Genomic DNA, 20,277 nt, shown 5'->3' with positions numbered 1-20,277 from the left:
TACAAACACAAGCGCCACAACTCAACCTAAGATATACGATGCCAGAAGTTAGCGATACTGAAAATAACTAAGCAACGGGTAATGTAGCATTAACTCTGTCCCTCTGTTTTTGACGAAGGAGACAGCAGGATTCCAAGCAGAATTTAAGCAGACACCTCCATCTCTTTGCAAGGTTACTTGCTACTTTAATATGCTTCCTTTAATAACACTCTCCCAGCTGGAAGTGCATCCCTGAATATCCGTGTTGTGTTGCATAGGACGATCGGTGCCAAGATTATGTTATGCCTTAGCCGATTTGCTCGGCTGTTGCCAGCGTGTGTGACGCATAAGCTCAGTGCACCGGTCCTCCACGATCCTGATGTTTGACTAGTGTATAGTGCCACAACAGCAGCGGATACGATAGATACTCTCTTAACCAAACCGATCATTCATTCTTTACAGAATCTAAAAACGCGCTAATATTAGATGATGGCCGAAAGACACATTTCACGTCATTTCTCCACAAAATACAATCACTCGTGTGGGAGATGCTCCTTGCGTAAGGTATAGAATGGTTCAAATGGCTCTGAGCACTATGGGACTTAACTTCAGAGGTCATCAGTCCCTTAGAACTTTGAACTACTTAAACCTAACTAACCTAAGGACTTCACACACATCCATGCCCGAGGCGGGATTCGAACCTGCGACCATAGCGGTCGCGCGGTTCCAGACTGTAGCGCCTAGAACGGCTCGGCCACCCCGGCCTGCTAAGGTATAGAGGCTGTGGATCTTGGAGCAAACTAGGATTATCGTCAGTCACTTGTTGTATGGTTGGTCGATAGCACAATTCATGTATGATGTGCATTTCACTATATCGGCTGTGACCGCTATCCGGTGAAGGCGCACCTCATACCGCGGTTCACAGAGCGTATGTCATGTCAGATCGTGAATATTTGTCAGCGGAGTTAACCCATCTTTGGGTCACTTTCTTTTAGAATAGATATAGCGAAAGACAACCTTGCGCAGGGTGAGTGATGAGAATAGGGAGTTGACTTACGGCCTTTCCGTCTTACGCAAGGAGTATCTACAACAAGACTGGACGTATTTTGCGGAAATATGACTTGAAATATGTTTCCCGATGTCTTAGATGAAGGTCCTCTTAGGTTCAGTTAATCGTGCTCTTGGTTTGCGAAAGACGAACGTCTGCTTTTTTCTTCGCATTTGTGCCTGTCACATACTGGTCAGACTATTAGTACCGTGGAGCGCATATGCAGTGAGTATAACGGCACACACTCACGCAACATGGTCATCGCACCGGTCATCCTATGGAACATACAAACACAGAGATTCTGGCATGCACTTCCAGCTATTGGGATACTATTATTAAGCAAGCAGTTGAGACTATATTAGCATGTCATCTTGTAAATAGAGATGGTGGTTTTGCTTAAATTGTGCCTGAAACCTGCTGTCTCCCTTCTCAGCTGGCAAAAGGACAGAGTTAATGCTGCCTCACCCTTTGTTCAGTAATTTTCACTATCGTTAACTCTAGCACCTGTCACCATTGGTTGTGTGTGTGTGTGCGTATTATCTTTCCGTATTTTCTCTGCAAGCCAAGGTTTTAAATTCAGTTACACAAGGCTTGTTTGCTGCTGTCTTGCCTTGATAACGACTGGGTGGTCACTTGTTGAAATATTGGCAGTTGCCAACGACGTAACCCAAGTGAACATTTCATCACCGGAAGAAACTCACGTCTCAAATTATTTTGGTAAGTACATTCTAATAAGTTTGAAATGATAATTAAATGGACACCCTAGAAGCAAAGAGGCGTTGATATACTTCATTGGGGACGTGTTCATAATGTGTGCCCCGCCCAGGGACTTGAACCCGGAGTCTCCTGCTTACAGGGCAGACGCTCTATCCATCTGAGCCACCGGGGGCACAGAGAATGGTGCGCCTGCAGGGACTTATCCCCGTGAGACCCACATTCCCAACATGTCCACACCGCTACATTAGTAGTGCGCCTAATAGATGTTTCCCCATCATACTCATTACTCGTGGTAGATAAATCTGCAAAATCCCGTACGAGTTCGGGCATAGCGTATGCGTTCTCACAAGAAGGTCAATGGCCGGGAAGACATATTTTAACTATATATGACAGTATATGGGAATGTGGGTCACACGGGGAGCGTGCAAGGGGTAAGTCCCTGCAGGCGCACTGTACTCTGTGCCCTCGGTGGCTCAGATGGATAGAGCGTCTGCTACGTAAGGAGGAGATCCCGGGTTCGAGTTCCTGGGCGGGCACACATTTTCAACACGTCCCCTACGAAATGCATCAATGCCTCTTTGCAGCTAGGGTGCCCATTTAATTATCATTTTATTCTAGCAAAGCTGCATGGTCATCAACGGTAACTGTTCTTTTGGGAACAGATACTACCGTCATATATACGTAATAAGTTTTCGAAGACAGACTCTTTACCATTTTGTAAATTTTTATCTGACGTCTTATTTGATTAATAAACAATATTAATCTAGTATTCATTCCATTTCATCGTTGGCTGATTGATGTAGCAACGGGTTTTCATGGTTATGTTAAAAACAAAACGGTCACCAGTTTCTCCGTGGTTAGGCATCGTCAGATTATGTACAACTTTCAGATTGAATCAAAATAACTGAAAGTAATTGTGAGAACCTTTGAACTCTTATAGCTGCAAGTAGAGCAATTTTAGTTGTTGTGAAGACTGGAATTTCATTCAGACAATTTTACGCTTATGTGGCTCAGGTGGAGCTATTGAAGCCGGCGCAGAGAACTTCACTGGATAGTTTTGCATAATGTGATGATGCCCAAAGGCGGGAAAACGCGTTATATGAAATTAAAATAACTTCGTAAGCATGAATGCTTTGTTTTCAACACAACAACATTATTCTTTCAGGTTTTGGTGCGCATACCAATTTGTGCGCAGTTCGCTCCACTGGTGGCCTGTCAGCTAAACTCAGAAATCCACCGTAGTATCATGTTGAGACCAACACGTGACAACTGTCTTTGGACACAACAGCTGATCAATACTTCTGTGTGACCTTATTTGCCTGCTACAACACAGGCTTCGGTGACCGTATAGCAGCTATGATTGCAAGAGCCAGAGATGTTACTGAGCGTGTATCATTGAGCCACTGTGTACAAAGTGGGAAACGACACGAAAGACGGAAGACTAGGCACGGCACTCTGGAGCGAGCCAGCACTGACTGTGTGCTTGATAGGGGAGGGTGGGAGCGGAGGAGAGGGGATGGGAGCGTGCTGCGCACAGCAGCCGGTCGGCGGCGAGGCTAGTCGTAAAGAGGAAGGCCGCGTCGCGACTTGCTCGGCTGCAGTCAGCACTGGCGTGGCGCGTCGCCGCCCAGGGAGACCACGCGAGACGCCGTAAACAAGGCTGCCACCAAGAGAACCGACGTGGCGCGACGTGCTGGGTTCTGCTACTGCTACTGCTGCTACTGCTGCTGATCCCGCTCTATTGTGTCGACGTCTGTTTGGTCCAATGTAGCAAGGTGTGCTGCAGTCACCTCTAGCAGAAGTGAACACAGTACAGACAACTACACAGTATTGCCGTTCTAACAACTACTCATTTGCCCCTGCAGAATGGTAAATTATCAAATCATTCACCGTTATAAACAGCTGACATTGTCGGCAGGAGAGCGAGCCATTTTTTTTTTTCGTCATCTTCTGACTGGTTTGATGCAGCCGGCCACAAATGGCTCCGATGTACAAACTCTTGATCTCAGAATAACACTTGAAACCTACATCCTCAATTATTTGCTGGATATATGCCGATCTCTGTCTTCCTCTGCAGTTTTTGCCTTCTACAGCTCCTCTAGTACCATGGAAGTCATTCCCTGGTGTAATAAGAGATATCCATCATCCTGTCCCTTCTCCTTTTCATTGTTATCCACACATCCTTTTCCTCTCCGATCCTGCGCAGAACTTTCTCATTCTTTACTTTATCTGTCCATCTAATGTTCAACATTCTTCTAGCAACACATCTCAAATTGTTCTGTTCTCTTCTATTCCATTATTTCGTAGTAAAGAAACCTTCTGATCCGAAGTTTTTTATTACCTTGATCGGGTGTATGTACACTGAATTACTAATTTCGATAGTAGCCGCTGCCGACTTCAGATCTGAAATGTTACAAAAATTACACATTGACATTGTATTATGTGTAATCGTATAACAGCGGTTATACATAAAGCTCCCTTCGACGTATTAACAGACTGCGCAGTATGAAAATCGCAAGTATGTTTCCGTTCCATCAACACAGACTGAGCCATTGTGGCTTTAACTTCGACGGTACGGTACTCCGTTGGCGCCAATAACTTCTTGGGTGCCGGTATCGATCTGACCTTATGTTGCGAGCTAAGGTATTTGGTCGAGGCGTGTGTAGTTGGTTTGGCGGGCCGCGTGAAGTTGGCTGCAGGAAACGTGGCCGGCAATTTGTTGCTTTTGGGGGCGTCCGCCTGTCCGGTACGAGACTCGAGAAGCCGCGAGCGGTAATATCGGTCGTAGGCAAGCATTTCCTGGCGCGCTTAAGGATGCCGGCCGCCGGTGGCCGAGCGGTTCTAGGCGCTTCAGTGTGGACCCGCGCGACCGCTACGATCGCAGGTTCGAATCCTGCCTCGGACGTGGATGTGTGTGATGTCCTTAGGTTAGTTAGGTTTAAGTAGTTCTAAGTTCTAGGGGACTGATGACCTGAGATTTTAAGTCCCATAGTGCTCACAGCCATTTGCGCTTAAGGATTAATAGTGGTTAATTGCGGGAAGAGCAGCCTACGACAAGTGCAGCCTGGTCGGAAAGCTTCCGACCTACTCAGCCACTGGTGTGCTAATGTGAAATTGGACCTGTTACCTTAACGCATCTCCAAGTTACAGTCTGTATCACCATCGGTCAGTTTGACTGAGCACAATTTGTTGTTCGGGACTGTGTTCAGTGCAAGTGGTTCAAAAATGGTTCAGGTGGCTCTAAGCACTATGGGACTTAACTTCTGAGGTCATCAGTGCCCTAGAACTTAGAACTACTTAAACCTAACTAACCTAAGGATATCACAGACATCCACGCACGAGGGAGGATTCGAATCTACGACCGTAGCGCCTAGAACCACTCCGCCACAACGGCCGGGTCTGGGCAAGTGTACAAGTGTTGTCTGTTATAAATTGAACAGACTAATTTATATTTTGCAAAAACAGACATAATGTCTTATGGGATAACAGCAATCAGTGATTTTATGTTACTTTAAATCCGTCTTGATTGCAAATTTTTTATTATTCATATGACCGGTTTCGGTTCATTCAGAACCATCTTCAGATCTGATATTTAAGTTACAGGAGTAACCCGTCCAATTCAGCAACTTTCACATGCTACGTCACATACTACGTAGCATGTGAAAGTTGCTGAATTGGACGGGTTACTCCTGTAACTTAAATATCAGATCTGAAGATGGTTCTGAATGAACCGAAACCGGTCATATGAATAATAAAAAATTTGCAATCAAGACGGATTTAAAGTAACATAATTTATATTTGTAACGTAATCTGTGTCAGAGGCAATGCACCCTTTGTAGACGAGTATGTCTTAATCACTGCATCAGCAGTAATTTTAATGAGCGCGAAGCTTCTAACTTGTAAGTGTGGTCGGCTTTGCGATAAGTTGAGATTTTCTAGAACTTAAGAATTCGCGTCTGTAGCCTTAATTGCGCAGATTACTGTTCGTTTCTGTTGTATGTTGGCAGGGTATCTTTGGTAGCGGACAATGCGTTCCTGTTCCCACACCTTTTTGCTGTGGCAGCACTTCCGTCCGCGTTGGCTGGCAATCTGGTGTCTCTACCACTGCTGGCACTGCTAAGAGTATCCTACGACTTCCATATAGCCGGCAACGGGTTGTACACAATGCTGGTGACTAGTTTGAAGGTCAGTGAAACTTTGTAATACGTATCTATTTTTTACGAGCTGTAAATAAATAGTTGCCACTATTAAAGTTCCAACCCTCGTATAATCATATTGCAAACTATAAGAAGAGGCAACATTAGTCAAATGGTGACAATGTTGCGCTGGGTAGCCACTGAAGAGGCTACACAACATATACAATCATGTTGCAAGTTATAAGAAGAGGCAACATGTGTCAAATAATGAAAACGTTCTGCTGCTTAGCCATTGAAGAGGCGGCACAATACATGTAAACATGTTGCAAGGTACAAGATGAGTCAAACAAAGAAGAAAGACGATTTGCTTAGCCACTGAAGAGGTGGCACGACAAAAGATGACGTAGAGTACCCATATAATCTTTGTACTACTGTTGCAATAGGAGAGATGACCTTCGGAGCCCAAACGATCACTCTGTGCAGTCGCACGGGGCTGGCGAGATCAATGGACATCGGAGACCTCGCCGGGCAAATTAACAGACAAGACTACCGTCAAGCTCGAAAATTGCCAATGAAATATTTAAGACTGTACGCAGCTTGGAATGTGTAGTTAGCATCGACTGATCTACTCAGTAAAAGACATAGAACGAATATTTGAGTTGTGTCTAACATGAAATTTGTAATAAACTTTAAACGGAAATATTCAGTATAGATATTAAACGAATTATATGTTTAGTTTATGTTAGGAGAAATGGAAATATGCACAATTTAGATACTACCTTGAAGTAGGTAAGTCAGTTCATAACGAAAGTTCTAGTTCGTAAGGAACATGTAAGAAACCTGTTGTACCATTTTCCTAATCACGTCATACCATCCACTCATATGTGTCATATATAGCATATTTTATATATATATAACATATATCATGAAAAGAAAAGAAGGGAAAAGGAAAAAAAAGGTTCCACGCAAATATCCAAAACCCCGGTCCGTAAAAGAGAAACTAGAATCCAGAGTCAAAGTCAGACAGAGCTAACGAAGAATCCCGTATCTTTAAGAGAAAATTTGAGCGGACGTAATGTTAGCATATCTGGTGATTACCTGAAACGAAGACAACTTGACTACAATTAAGTAGTTATCTTTGGGGGCTGTGTAACACCTCATCAAATATCTGGTCTTTCTTAAAAATAAAATTTATTCGAATCGGCGGAGAACAATTGTCATATTTCGTACGAAATCCTGAATTCCTGTTATGAGGTGGAGGAAATTAAATAAAGGAATAATAAGATCCAGTGGAACAATTACATCCAAGGTAGCAGGGGACTTAGTTAAAAGAGTTTCTAATGAACGCCCGTTTTCTTTCACAATTACTCTATGAAACCAACGCACGCATTGTTAACGTCATTAGCGTCGGGGAGTCCTTAGCATCTGGCAATATTTGTGTTCAGACGGTTCAAGAATTGCATAATTTAACGGTGTCTTAGATTAGTCGGGGTCTGATGTGTCTAAAGCAGTAACACCATTGATAGATCCTGTAGTAGGTGGCCTTATCCTACTTTTTCTGCCAAAACATCAGAGGATGTCACTATTTTTATACAATATGTGTTATCCACAGCTAGCTTGTGCTACTGATCTGAGCAGATAGCCAAATTGAGCTTGTCGGGTGAGGCTAAGACGTACGTTTTGTACCTCTAGGCTTTGGGTAAGGGTTTTACGTTTACAGAATTGGCAGACGGATTAAGGTATCAGTGCAGAGAGCAGAATAGAGCGCGGTTCTTTCGTGAAAAATTAAGTAATTTGAGGCAGATATCAAATGAGACAGTGGAAGCGTTTTCGGAAAGATTACGCAAGCATCGCTAAAGGGGAGATGCATTTGCACAAATAAATTACTGAAAGTCACTCTTCTTTTACTGCTCCCACCGGCGTACACAGTTTCAACCACCTCCTCGTCCCTGAGGAACCGGAAAGTGGCGAACTGGGAGAGTGCCTCCTGACACACCATCCATTTGCCACGCCTTCCAATAGTCGCCACACATAACTATTTGAGGCATCAGACAAGACAGCTAATTAGACCATGACGGGAAGTAGCAAGGAGCCCATAAAAAATTGACTAGCACTGACAGAAAACGGAGTCTACTGGTATCAAACACAGTCCTTAATTTTAGCAAGGAAATTCTGGGAATGTATGTTTGGAATACAGAAATGTATGGTAGTGAAACATGGACTGTGAGAAAACTGGAAAAGAAGAGTGAATAACATTAATGTAACTTTAGTGATGATCCAAACGATACTTGTGACATAAAATGTCTATCGAATGATTATTGCTGCACTGTATGAAATCGTATACAAGTATATTACTTCTTTGCTTGGATAGTGCGACGAAACATTTGACTGTGAGAATCTACTTGAGTTAAATAGCGCAACGAAACATCCCACTTTGTGAAAATTCTGCGTTTCGGCGTGAGGTCAAATATAGGTAATTTGACTTGTTGCTATTCTTCTGAAATATTCTATTCGATTTCAGTGTTCTTCACTATTGTTTATTATTACATCAAGTCTCCTATATAACGTTTAGTTACAATGTGAAAAGTCACTTAATTGTCGAAAATATTGGCTACCAAGAATGAAATATAGTTTCTGCCTCACCTGAGTTTTATCTTCCCCGTCACCTGGCTGTCGCAGAAGACGTTGTACTTCCGATTTTCTGCATCGTACAAGATGACAATAAGACGGCGGTAAGTCATACTATAAACGAATAAACTCATTTAGAAAAACGCAATTAATTTCCACTGCGACCGTGGTGCACCATCTTGCTGCGTAAACTTTGCTAGTGAAACCTTTTTAAAATATTTCAGAAAAGTGGTAGGAATGGGAAGTGCTGAGTTGGTACAACGACGTAACATTGTGTTTCAGTGACATCTGTTGATTAACATTTTATTCAAATTTTATTCCATTCTCTGGTCCTCACAGGAGATAGTTTTAATAAATAGTCCCTAACTCACAGTTCACTTCTCAAATATGATTGATTGTTAACAGTCTTGAAAAAGAGGCCGTACGACCACTGTAATTCTTACTCCACCTCCTCTTTTGTTAATTAAAGTAATGCATTTACCTATTTCGTACATAGTCTCCATTAGTGCAGTATATTCTCATGCCTTGTGATGACTGCCTCTGTGCGTACCTTTCCTAACTTGATTCATCTTCTTGATAACTTCTGTCTTCTGTAATTATCTTCTGGTCAATTTACGTTTCGTATCTTGTTATTCGCGTTTCACGCTTATCTGTTGATAATTTCTATAAAGAAACGTGGCCTAATCTTAACATTTGTTATTTAACTGCAACAGTGCTGGTACCTGTTTGTTTTGCTCTTTTCTCCATAAACAGACTCCTTCCCCTGTCTCGGTATTATAAATTACAGTGTTTCTCCACTAATCCAGCGACACGTCCCTTCTATCCACCTTTACAAAGTCACATTACAACTTGAACTGTTTTATAAGCCAATACTTTGATTATGCTCTATATGTTTCACCATCCGTCCATTATAACAAAGCAAACAACTTTTCATAAACTGATGTTTATTAGGCCTCTAGCACATGAGGCCTTTCGTACATTTTAAAACTACTGCATCTAAAATGATGGATTTCCTCTATCCAATCGAAAGATTCTCATTTATAGCTACATCACATACAGTCACAGCTACATGGAACACACAATATATACAGACGACACTGAATTTTTACAGTTATATAAAAATTATTGATGTAAAAAATAGATAAGAGTAGCGGTTAGTTCATCGTCAGTCGACGCTTCATAACTACTGAATTGTAATCTGAGTCTACATCCACTCCTAGGTACACCTTACAATCCAGTACCTGATTTCGGAATCTCTGCCTGACCACGATGAAATCCAACTTAAATCTCCGTGTCACCAAACATTCTCCCAATGTGCCTCCGCCTCTTTTGATTCTCGAACAGAGTATACGCTCTTCAGTTAAAACTTCCGGGCTGAGAGGCCGTGGTCGATGTATAAAATTTCCACCTGACGTTTCGTCTCCATCTGCGGGAGACATCTTCTGAGGTCGTCCGGCTACTGCCACTGAGGCTCCAGGTACTGTCGCATTTATAGAGTGCATAGAGGGCACCACCATTCGTCACGTGATGCCGACGGTATGCCTATCTTTGGAGGGCTTCATCATTCTCGATTAAGAGTAATCGATTGTCATTCTGCTGGAGCAACGTCGACATCCATAGTTTGTCCTACTTTAAATCTTCCTCTTTTCTATTGAAATTGTTGTGGTGTTTGTGAATTTCTATTGCTTCTCTATGCATACGCGCATGATAATGGGATGTTCGTGCTAGAACGCTTGTCTCTTTAAATTTAATTTCATGATTCCCATCTTGAAAAACATGCTCAGCTACGGCCGATTTTTCGATGTGTCCTAAGTGACAGTTTCTTTTATCTTTGGCTAAGCGGGTGTTTACACTTCTTTTCGTTGTTCCAATATATACTTGTCCACAACTGCATGAAATTTTGTATACCCCAGGTGTTGCTAGGGGGTGTCAGACGTCTTTTGCAGTTCTTAAATATTCCTTAATCTTCTTGGTAGGTCTGGAGATTGTTTCGATCCCATACTAGGCCAGAACTTTCCCGACACGGCCCGTAACCTCATTAATAAATGGTAGGAAAACTTTTCCAGTAGATGATCGTTGTTGCTCTGGATTTCTAGCTTATTTTCTTCTTTGATGGAGGCCTCGATCAATTTCCTTGCTGGTATATCCCTTTTAGATGAAGGCGGACCGTAGGTGATCCAGTTCATCTTGTAAGTAAGCCGGCTCGCAGATTTTGTTGGCTCTGTCCACCAAGGTTTTAATGACACCTCTTTTTTGCCTAGGATGATGGTTAGATTCCTTGTGCAGGTATCGATCTGTGTGAGTATTCTTTCTATATACCTTGTGGCCCAGCGTCCCATTCACCCGTTTAATTACCGACACATCCAGGAAATTGAGTTGACCGTTGTTCTCTTTCTCCATCGTAAACTGTATCTTGGGGTTAATGCTGTTCAGGTGCACCAAGAAGACATCCAGCTCTTCTTCACCATGAGTCCACACTACAAATGTGTCATCAACATAGCGGTACCATTTAGCAGGCTTTTTACTGGCAGTTTGCAGCGCTCGCTGTTCGAAGATCTCCATAAATAAATTGGCAACAGCTGGGCTGAGAGGGCTACTCATGGCCACCCCGTCGATCCCTTCGTAAAACTCGTTGTTATACCGAAAATAAGTTGTCGACAGACAGTGTTTCAATAACGCCACAATGTCAGTCTTAAAAATATCTGCTATATATGAAACAGCTTCGTTTACAGGCACCATGGTAAACAATGACACTACATCGAAGCTCACAAGAATATCACTTGGGCTGACGTTAATCTCCCTCAGTTTTTCAATAAAATGCGTCGAGTTTTTAATGTAACTGTCCGTTCTGCCGATGTGTGGTTGCAGCAAGCAGGTGATATATCTGGACACCTCGTGTGTTGGAGATCCTATGGCACTCACAATCGGTGTCAACGGGACCTGTGGTTTATGCACCTTTGGGAGTCCATAAAGCTTCCGTTTTGCAGAGTTGTTTTTTATCATCCGAAGAAAGGGAAGATTGATTCACCAGTTGATTGGTATTTCTAAAAATTTTGGTTGTTGGCTCCTTCTGAAGCTTTTTGTACCTAATGCTATCCAAAAGGTCTCTAATCTTCTTGTGATAATCTTCGATGTTCAGCAAAACCGTATCGATTCCTTTATCAGCTGCAAGTACAATAATGCTCTTATCCGCATTGATCTCCCTCAGTGCCCTCCTTTCCGATTGAGACAAATTGCTGGTAGGTGGTTTCGCTTGGCGTAATATTCTGGCTGTTTCAGTCCTGATTTCATCCGCGGAATGCGATGATAACAAACGGATTCCTGCCTCCACATTCGCTATGATGTCCTCCGTAGGAACCTTTAGTGGCGTGACTGCAAAGTTGCCTTCTTTCGACGGAACTGAATGTTCCTCTTTTGTTAATTCTCTCCCAGACATGTTAACCTCAGTTCGAGAGTTGCCAGCCACTGATGTTTCACCTCTGCCTTTCCGTAGGCCATCGAATTTCCTCTTTTGCCTATTGGTTGCATTTCTGCACTGAGCACCATGATCCTGAACGTTAGACAGTCCACCTTATTGCAGTCACAACACTACATTATGTTACTGATATATATATATATATGGAGATGTAACAGCTTACTGCTGGTTTCCGCTACTCCTCGCCGCGTATGGTCAATTCGTTCCCGTAACATCGCTAGTTCCATGCGGTTGTAAATACTGTGCCCCTGCGCCGAGTAAAACATTCTCCTCGCCTTCAACGTTGCGCCAGCAGAATGACAATTACTCTTAATCGAGAATGAAGACGCCTTCCAAAAATAGGCATACTGTCGGCATCACGTAGCGGATGGTGGTGCCCTCTATGCACACTATAAATGCGAGAGTACTGGAGCCTCAGTAGCAGTAGCCAGACGACCTCAGAAGATGTCTCCCGCAGATGGAGACGATACCACAGGTGGAAATTTTATACATCGACCACGGCCTCTCAGCCCGTAAGTTTTAACTGAAGACAACACCGGCCGTGAAAGCCTACACTTCAAATGGTTCAAATGGATCTGAGCACTGTGGGACTTAACAGTTCAGGTCATCAGTCCCCTAGAACTTAGAGCTACTTAAACCTAACTAACCTAAAAACATCACACACATCCATGCTCGAGGAAGGATTCGAACCTGCGACCGTAGCGGTCACACGGTTCCAGGCTGAACTGCCTAGAACCGCTAGGCCACACCGGCCGGCAAAGCCTACACTGTATGATTAAACGCCTCTACGGGGATGTTCAAAAATGGCTGAGAGCACTATGGGACTCAACTGCTGTGGTCATAAGTCCCCTAGAACTTAGAACTACTTAAACCTAACTAACCTAAAGACATCACACACATCCATGCCCGAGGCAGGATTCGAACCTGCGACCGTAGCGGTCGTGCGGTTCCAGACTGTAGCGCATGTAGCCGCTCGGCAACTCCGGCCGGCCTTTACGGGGAGGAAGTGTCAGTTTTGGTTCGGCGACTGGAGGGACTGCGCAAGAAGAAAGCACAACAACTATGTACGCTTACTTTCCTGCTACGCTGTCGGGACACCACGACAGCGCCGAAGTTTCTGTAGTAACATAATGCAGTGTTATGACTGGAATAAGGTGGACTATCTAACGTTGAGGACCATGGAGCTCAGTGCAGAAATGCAACCAATAGGCAAAAGAGGAAATTCGATGGCCTACGGAAAGGCAGAGGTGAAACATCAGTGGCTGGCAACTCTCGAACTGAGGTTAACATGTCTGGGAGAGAATTAACAAAAGAGGAACATTCAGTTCCGTCGAAAGAAGGCAACTTTGCAGTCACGCCACTAAAGGTTCCTACGGAGGACATCATAGCGAATGTGGAGGCAGGAATCCGTTTGTTATCATCGCATTCCGCGGATGAAATCAGGACTGAAACAGCCAGAATATTACGCCAAGCGAAACCACCTACCAGCAATTTGTCTCAATCGGAAAGGAGGGCACTGAGGGAGATCAATGCGGATAAGAGCATTATTGTACTTGCAGCTGATAAAGGAATCGATACGGTTTTGCTGAACATCGAAGATTATCACAAGAAGATTAGAGACCTTTTGGATAGCATTAGGTACAAAAAGCTTCAGAAGGAGCCAACAACCAAAATTTTTAGAAATACCAATCAACTGGTGAATCAATCTTCCCTTTCTTCGGATGATAAAAAACAACTCTGCAAAACGGAAGCTTTATGGACTCCCAAAGGTGCATAAACCACAGGTCCCGTTGACACCGATTGTGAGTGCCATAGGATCTCCAACACACGAGGTGTCCAGATATATCACCTGCTTGCTGCAACCACACATCGGCAGAACGGACAGTTACATTAAAAACTCGACGCATTTTATTGAAAAACTGAGGGAGATTAACGTCAGCCCAAGTGATATTCTTGTGAGCTTCGATGTAGTGTCATTGTTTACCATGGTGCCTGTAAACGAAGCTGTTTCATATATAGCAGATATTTTTAAGACTGACATTGTGGCGTTATTGAAACACTGTCTGTCGACAACTTATTTTCGGTATAACAACGAGTTTTACGAAGAGATCGACGGGGTGGCGATGAGTAGCCCTCTCAGCCCAGCTGTTGCCAATTTATTTATGGAGATCTTCGAACAGCGAGCGCTGCAAACTGCCAGTAAAAAGCCTGCTAAATGGTACCGCTATGTTGATGACACATTTGTAGTGTGGACTCATGGTGAAGAAGAGCTGGATGTCTTCTTGGTGCACCTGAACAGCATTAACCCCAAGATACAGTTTACGATGGAGAAAGAGAACAACGGTCAACTCAATTTCCTGGATGTGTCGGTAATTTAACGGGTGGATGGGACGCTGGGCCACAAGGTATATAGAAAGAATACTCACACAGATCGATACCTGCACAAGGAATCTAACCATCATCCTAGGCAAAAAAGAGGTGTCATTAAAACCTTGGTGGACAGAGCCAACAAAATCTGCGAGCCGGCTTACTTACAAGATGAACTGGATCACCTACGGTCCGCCTTCATCTAAAAGGGATATACCAGCAAGGAAATTGATCGAGGCCTCCATCAAAGAAGAAAATAAGCTAGAAATCCAGAGCAACAACGATCATCTACTGGAAAAGTTTTCCTACCATTTATTAATGAGGTTACGGGCCGTGTCGGGAAAGTTCTGGCCTAGTATGGGATCGAAACAATCTCCAGACCTACCAAGAAGATTAAGGAATATTTAAGAACTGCAAAAGACGTCTGACATCCCCTAGCAACACCTGGGGTATACAAAATTTCATGCAGTTGTGGACAAGTATATATTGGAACAACGAAAAGAAGTGTAAACACCCGCTTAGCCAAAGATAAAAGAAACTGTCACTTAGGACACATCGAAAAATCGGCCGTAGCTGAGCATGTTTTTCAAGATGGGAATCATGAAATTAAATTTAAAGAGACAAGCGTTCTAGCACGAACATCCCATTATCATGCGCGTATGCATAGAGAAGCAATAGAAATTCACAAACACCACAACAATTTCAATAGAAAAGAGGAAGATTTAAAGTAGGACAAACTATGGATGTCGACGTTGCTCCAGCAGAATGACAATCGATTACTCTTAATCGAGAATGATGAAGCCCTCCAAAGATAGGCATACCGTCGGCATCACGTGACGAATGGTGGTGCCCTCTATGCACTCTATAAATGCGACAGTACCTGGAGCCTCAGTGGCAGTAGCCGGACGACCTCAGAAGATGTCTCCCGCAGATGGAGACGAAACGTCAGGTGGAAATTTTATACATCGACCACGGCCTCTCAGCCCGGAAGTTTTAACTGATGACAACACCAGCCGTGAAAGCCTACATTGTAGGAGTGTACGCTGTTTCTAGCTGAAATTTGTTACAGAACTCAATTAATCTCTCTCCTCTCTCATTCCTCGTCCCAAGCCGGTATTCCCTTCTAACCATTTCGTCTACTACTTCCCCTACAACGGCATTCGATTCCCCAGGACTATTACATTTTCATCTCCAATACGTACTGTATTACCTCGTCAATATACACATATATATTCTCTATACCTTCGTCTTCAGCCTGCGACGTCGGCGCATATACCTCAACTATCGTTGTCGGTGGTGATGTACTATAGATTCTGATAAGAACAACCCTATCGCGGAACTGTTCACAGTAACACACTCTCTGCCTTATCTTCCTACTCATAATGAATCCTACTCCCGGTACACCATTTTCTGCTGCTGTTGATATTACGCTATACTGATCAGACTAGAAATCACTGTCTTCTTTCCATCTCACTTCACTGACACCTGCTAAATCTAGATTGAGCCTGTGCGTTTCCATATTCAGATTTTCTAGCTTCCCCATCACGTTATAGTTTCTGACGTTCCACACCCTCAATCGTTGGAATTTATCTCTCGTTGATTATTGAATCTATCAGTCCCGGAGTTCCGAATAGGGGCTATTCTGGAATCTTTCGCCAATGGAGAGATCATCATGAAACTTTTTCAATTATAGGTGACGTTCTTCAGGATACCCGGTATTTGTCTTCTGTGCAATGTTTTGCATTGCCTTTTGCATCCTTATGTCGTTGATAATTTCTGATTCTTCCGCCTTTAGAGGCAGTTTCCCACAACAAGGACAAGAGACTGCCCATAACCTCTATCCGCTCGTCCGCACTCTTTGACAAGGCCATTGGCAGAGTGAGGGCGACTTCTCATGCAGGAAGTCATAGGCCGCCAATGCTGGGTATTAATCAAAATTTAAGGCGTGGTGCGTTTCTGACTCGAGACAGAAGCTGTTTTCACTACTAACGAATGATGCCACCGCCTTTCTCTTTTTTAAGATAAATATAAGTAGCTCGATGAGGAGTTTCGAACACGGCACGTCAGCTTCATTGCCCAACAGCGTGACCACCTTTTCTTTTTTAAGGAACTTTACGGGTGCCCGAAGGGAGGGCTGCGGGTAAAGAGGACATGGGTCGCAACCCGAGGCCTGGCCACCGTGTCCCGTTCCCACCCTCGAGGAACCAAGGAAAGCATAGGGAACGAGGAGTACAGGTACAATGAAAATCGTTTATTTATTTATTTATCTTTTCTTTCTTTTTATTTTTATTTATTTATTTTAGTCATTAATACCACCGATAATATCAGGAATCCAGTGTCACGTGAGGAGGAGGGAGCAACAAGGTCAGACTAATTGAGACTATTAACGTAGACTTTTTCGTAGACCAGTGAATATATCGGTTGTAAGTGTGGAAGAGACGGGGATCAACTCTTCATGACAGGAACACCGCAGCTGTGGGGCGGGTTAAGCACGACACTGCGAAGGGAATTGCAGAAAAATTGTCTGTATTTTGGATTGCTGACAACTGCACAATGGCATTCGTTAAGGGACTGCCAAAAGTCAAGGATACTTATCTCGCTATCAGCAAACCCACATTACAGAGTTCGTCTTCGCTTGCGGGAAGTATCTCGCATGCGGAAAGAGTCGCAGTTGAGTAGGTATCAAATGGTTCAAATGGCTCTGAGCACTATGGGACTCAACTGCTGAGGTCATTAGTCCCCTAGAACTTAGAACTAGTTAAACCTAACTAACCTAAGGACATCACAAACATCCATGCCCGAGGCAGGATTCGAACCTGCGACCGTAGCGGTCTTGCGGTTCCAGGCTGCAGCGCCTTTAACCGCACGGCTACTTCGGCCGGCGAGTAGGTATCTGATGAGGATTCGTATGGGTAACTAGGACAACATTTGTCGCACTACGAACCAGACATGAGGAATCGTACGGGTAATTTCGGACAACATCTGTCGCACCAAGAACCAAACACCTCTCTCCGATCTGCAGACCAGGTGGTGGTCATCTGCGTCCATAACATCACTGTTGACACACAACGGAGTGCCTGCGAGGTGAACCCTGTGAAGCCGTGACGGGCCTACTTGCTTCCAATTGACAGTAAGGCACCATGTAGAGTGGACACCAGTGTCAAGATGAAATCGCCAGACTGGACGCCAGTCTACCTGGGGAAGCTTCTCCTCGGCCACATTCGGTGACCTGTGCTGCTGAAGGAAACCATAGATCGCCTTCGAGGATGTCAATTGGAACGGAAGTATCACAATATGGACGTAGCTCAGTTCAAGGAAAAAGTGGCGGAAGTAAAAGAAAACAGTGGGACTTCCGAAAGCTGGATAAGTGCTGAGAGAGAGAGTGTGTTTGCAAGGGCCTCCAGCGCTAGGCTGGTAAGACACGTAGGACTACGGCGCCACAACGTCATGTGAGAGCCGATGAAAAGGGCTACCACTCGGTCAGGCAAATAATACAGACCCGTAGCGCGGGAGGGTGAGGGTCTCGTACCTTACCGTGAAGAGCAAGCCGTGGCAAACAAACGAACTCAATGCCGCTAGCATGCGGTAGGTCGTGGATGGCGGATTAGGAAGTGTCTGTACTACGTGGGGGATACGTGACGCCGAATATACATTTGCAATTTGTCTTTGTTGCAGAAGATAGAGCGCTCGTGAACGGTAATCAAAAAGCCTAGTTCGTAATTGGGAAAGTAGACGTCGACAGTTGAGGGTAATTTTCCATCGCAGATCACTTGTGAAATCGCGTCCTGAGCATCGGAGAGTGTTAGCTACACGGATAGGAGAAGTGCTGTCCCCACCTATAGCCATGGCGTGCGATTTTCGGACGTTACCAGAAGCTTCGCCGTAGGTGGTAACCCATGCCAGTGACTCCCTGAGCTCAGCACCGCTACGAAGGACGATGACGAGATCATCTGCAAAAGCAGTGCAGTTGAATACATGGTCACCGAGAGAAATCCCAGACAGACGTTGACGGAGGCCACATAGCAACGGTTTCATGGCGAATGCATACAACAGTGTAGAGAGCGGATCGAGTTGGGAGGAGTAAGTTGGGTAACGTATAGTACACGAGAATTAGGTCCACGAAGGAGACGCATTACGACGTCGAAGGTAGTATCAGGATAGCCCATATTGCGGAACAGTCCTTCCAGGAAGTCGTGGTCGATTGAACGTATGGGCAAAGTCAAGTAGTCAAAATTACGGGCATACGACTAGAGTGGGTAAGAGCGGTTATATACCGATAGCAGCAGAGGGAAAGGCGGATGTCATTGGCACCTCTCAAAGAAGTTTGATCGGGTGAGACAACTTACCGAGCAGCCCGTTTAAGCCGCGCAGCGAACAGCCGGGTAAAGAACCTTGTAGCGCTGTTTAGTAATTTCGATGGGTTATAATCGCATATCCATGATGTCGCCCGAGGCTTTTGGACGGGAATGAGGAAAACTTTTAGGAAACCGTCTGGAATCGGCACGAAAGGGAACATAAGGTCCAGACAAATTTCCATCCATACTGGTGCCAGAAGGGAACGAAATGTCCGAAGAAACTCCAGTGGTTGGCTGTCAGGGCCAGGGGACCTGTCCGCAGAACCCGCCTTGAAAGCGTTATGGACCTCGTCCCCTGTGGCGTTAGCAATCAGATCCACCGTCTTAGCCACTCGAACCGAGCCAAAAGCAGAGTCTGGAGTCTGCCGTAATGTTGGCAAGGCGGTGACCTTGTTCAGATTACAGTGTAACATAATGCGCATGGAGAGCAGACCCGATATCCCGTTGGGTATCAAAACGTAGTCCATCATCAGTCATAAGAAGGTTAATCAAAATCCTGCGATAGTGGCGTCGTCCCGCTGTGACATGAAGGACTCTCGTGCTCTAATCCATTGTGTGTGCGCGCCTGACCGTAGCTCCTTCAAGGAGGGATGTGAGCTGCGCGTCAGCACGATTCTCCATCGCCTGGCGATTTAGCGAATACGGCATCATAATACGTTCCCGGAGAATGGTGAAATAGAATTCCTGAGTCCATCGTCGCCTCCCTTCCGTAACCAATGAAGAACCTGCGGAGGGCCGGCTTTGCACAGAGCACCCACCATGGTAGTGCAGACTGACAGGAATCACGGCGTCGACGACAAGCTACCACGTTGTCTCGATGTGCTGCCGGCTCTCGGGTGAAGTAAGGACGATCGTGTTCAGTTACCATGACCCACAGTGCGCCACATCCTTTGGCAGCAGCGACAGATGGCTCAGATATAAGCGTCATGGTCAGAGAATGTAATGGACCAGACAAGCAGCCTGCACTCCCCCCCACCCCCTCCCCCCTAAGCCAGACAATATCGCGGGGGATGCAAACACCGTCGAGTCGACTGGAAGAACACCTGGAGAAGTGCGTAAACTCCAGACGATCGCCATGACATGCACCCAGAATTCACTAGGCTGAGGTGCTGGAGAAGGTGCTAGCGAATGGAGTGTGACGTGGTAGTTGGTCTTTGGGTGCCTGGATTCATTTGAAATCGCCTCCCATGATTAATGCATCATACCAACGCAGTAAGAGTGGCATGATTGTCTCTGAAGAGAAGGTAGAACGATCACGGCGGCTAACCGAATCAGATGACGCATAGGCATTAACGATCCTAACACCACTAAACGTGAGAGCCATACCTCTGGCATCATGGATATAGTTAACTGCACGTAAGTGGATCGCCACCCCACTACCAGTAAGGGAAGCATGAAATGTGCAGTAACACCATGGTGAGCACAGAATTTGCAAAATGCACCTTTGAAGGAGAGCTTCGTCAACGTTCGCGGCATAAAGCATGTCTTGGAGTAAAGCCAGTTTGTGGCGTACGAGAATGGTGTAGGCATTGACCGTGGCTACGCGAAAAGTCTCAAAAGCTGTCATCGAGG

Source organism: Schistocerca serialis, chromosome 1, assembly GCF_023864345.2.
Source record: "Schistocerca serialis cubense isolate TAMUIC-IGC-003099 chromosome 1, iqSchSeri2.2, whole genome shotgun sequence".
NCBI lineage: Eukaryota > Metazoa > Arthropoda > Insecta > Orthoptera > Acrididae > Schistocerca > Schistocerca serialis.
Note: the sequence above shows the minus strand (reverse complement) of the source record.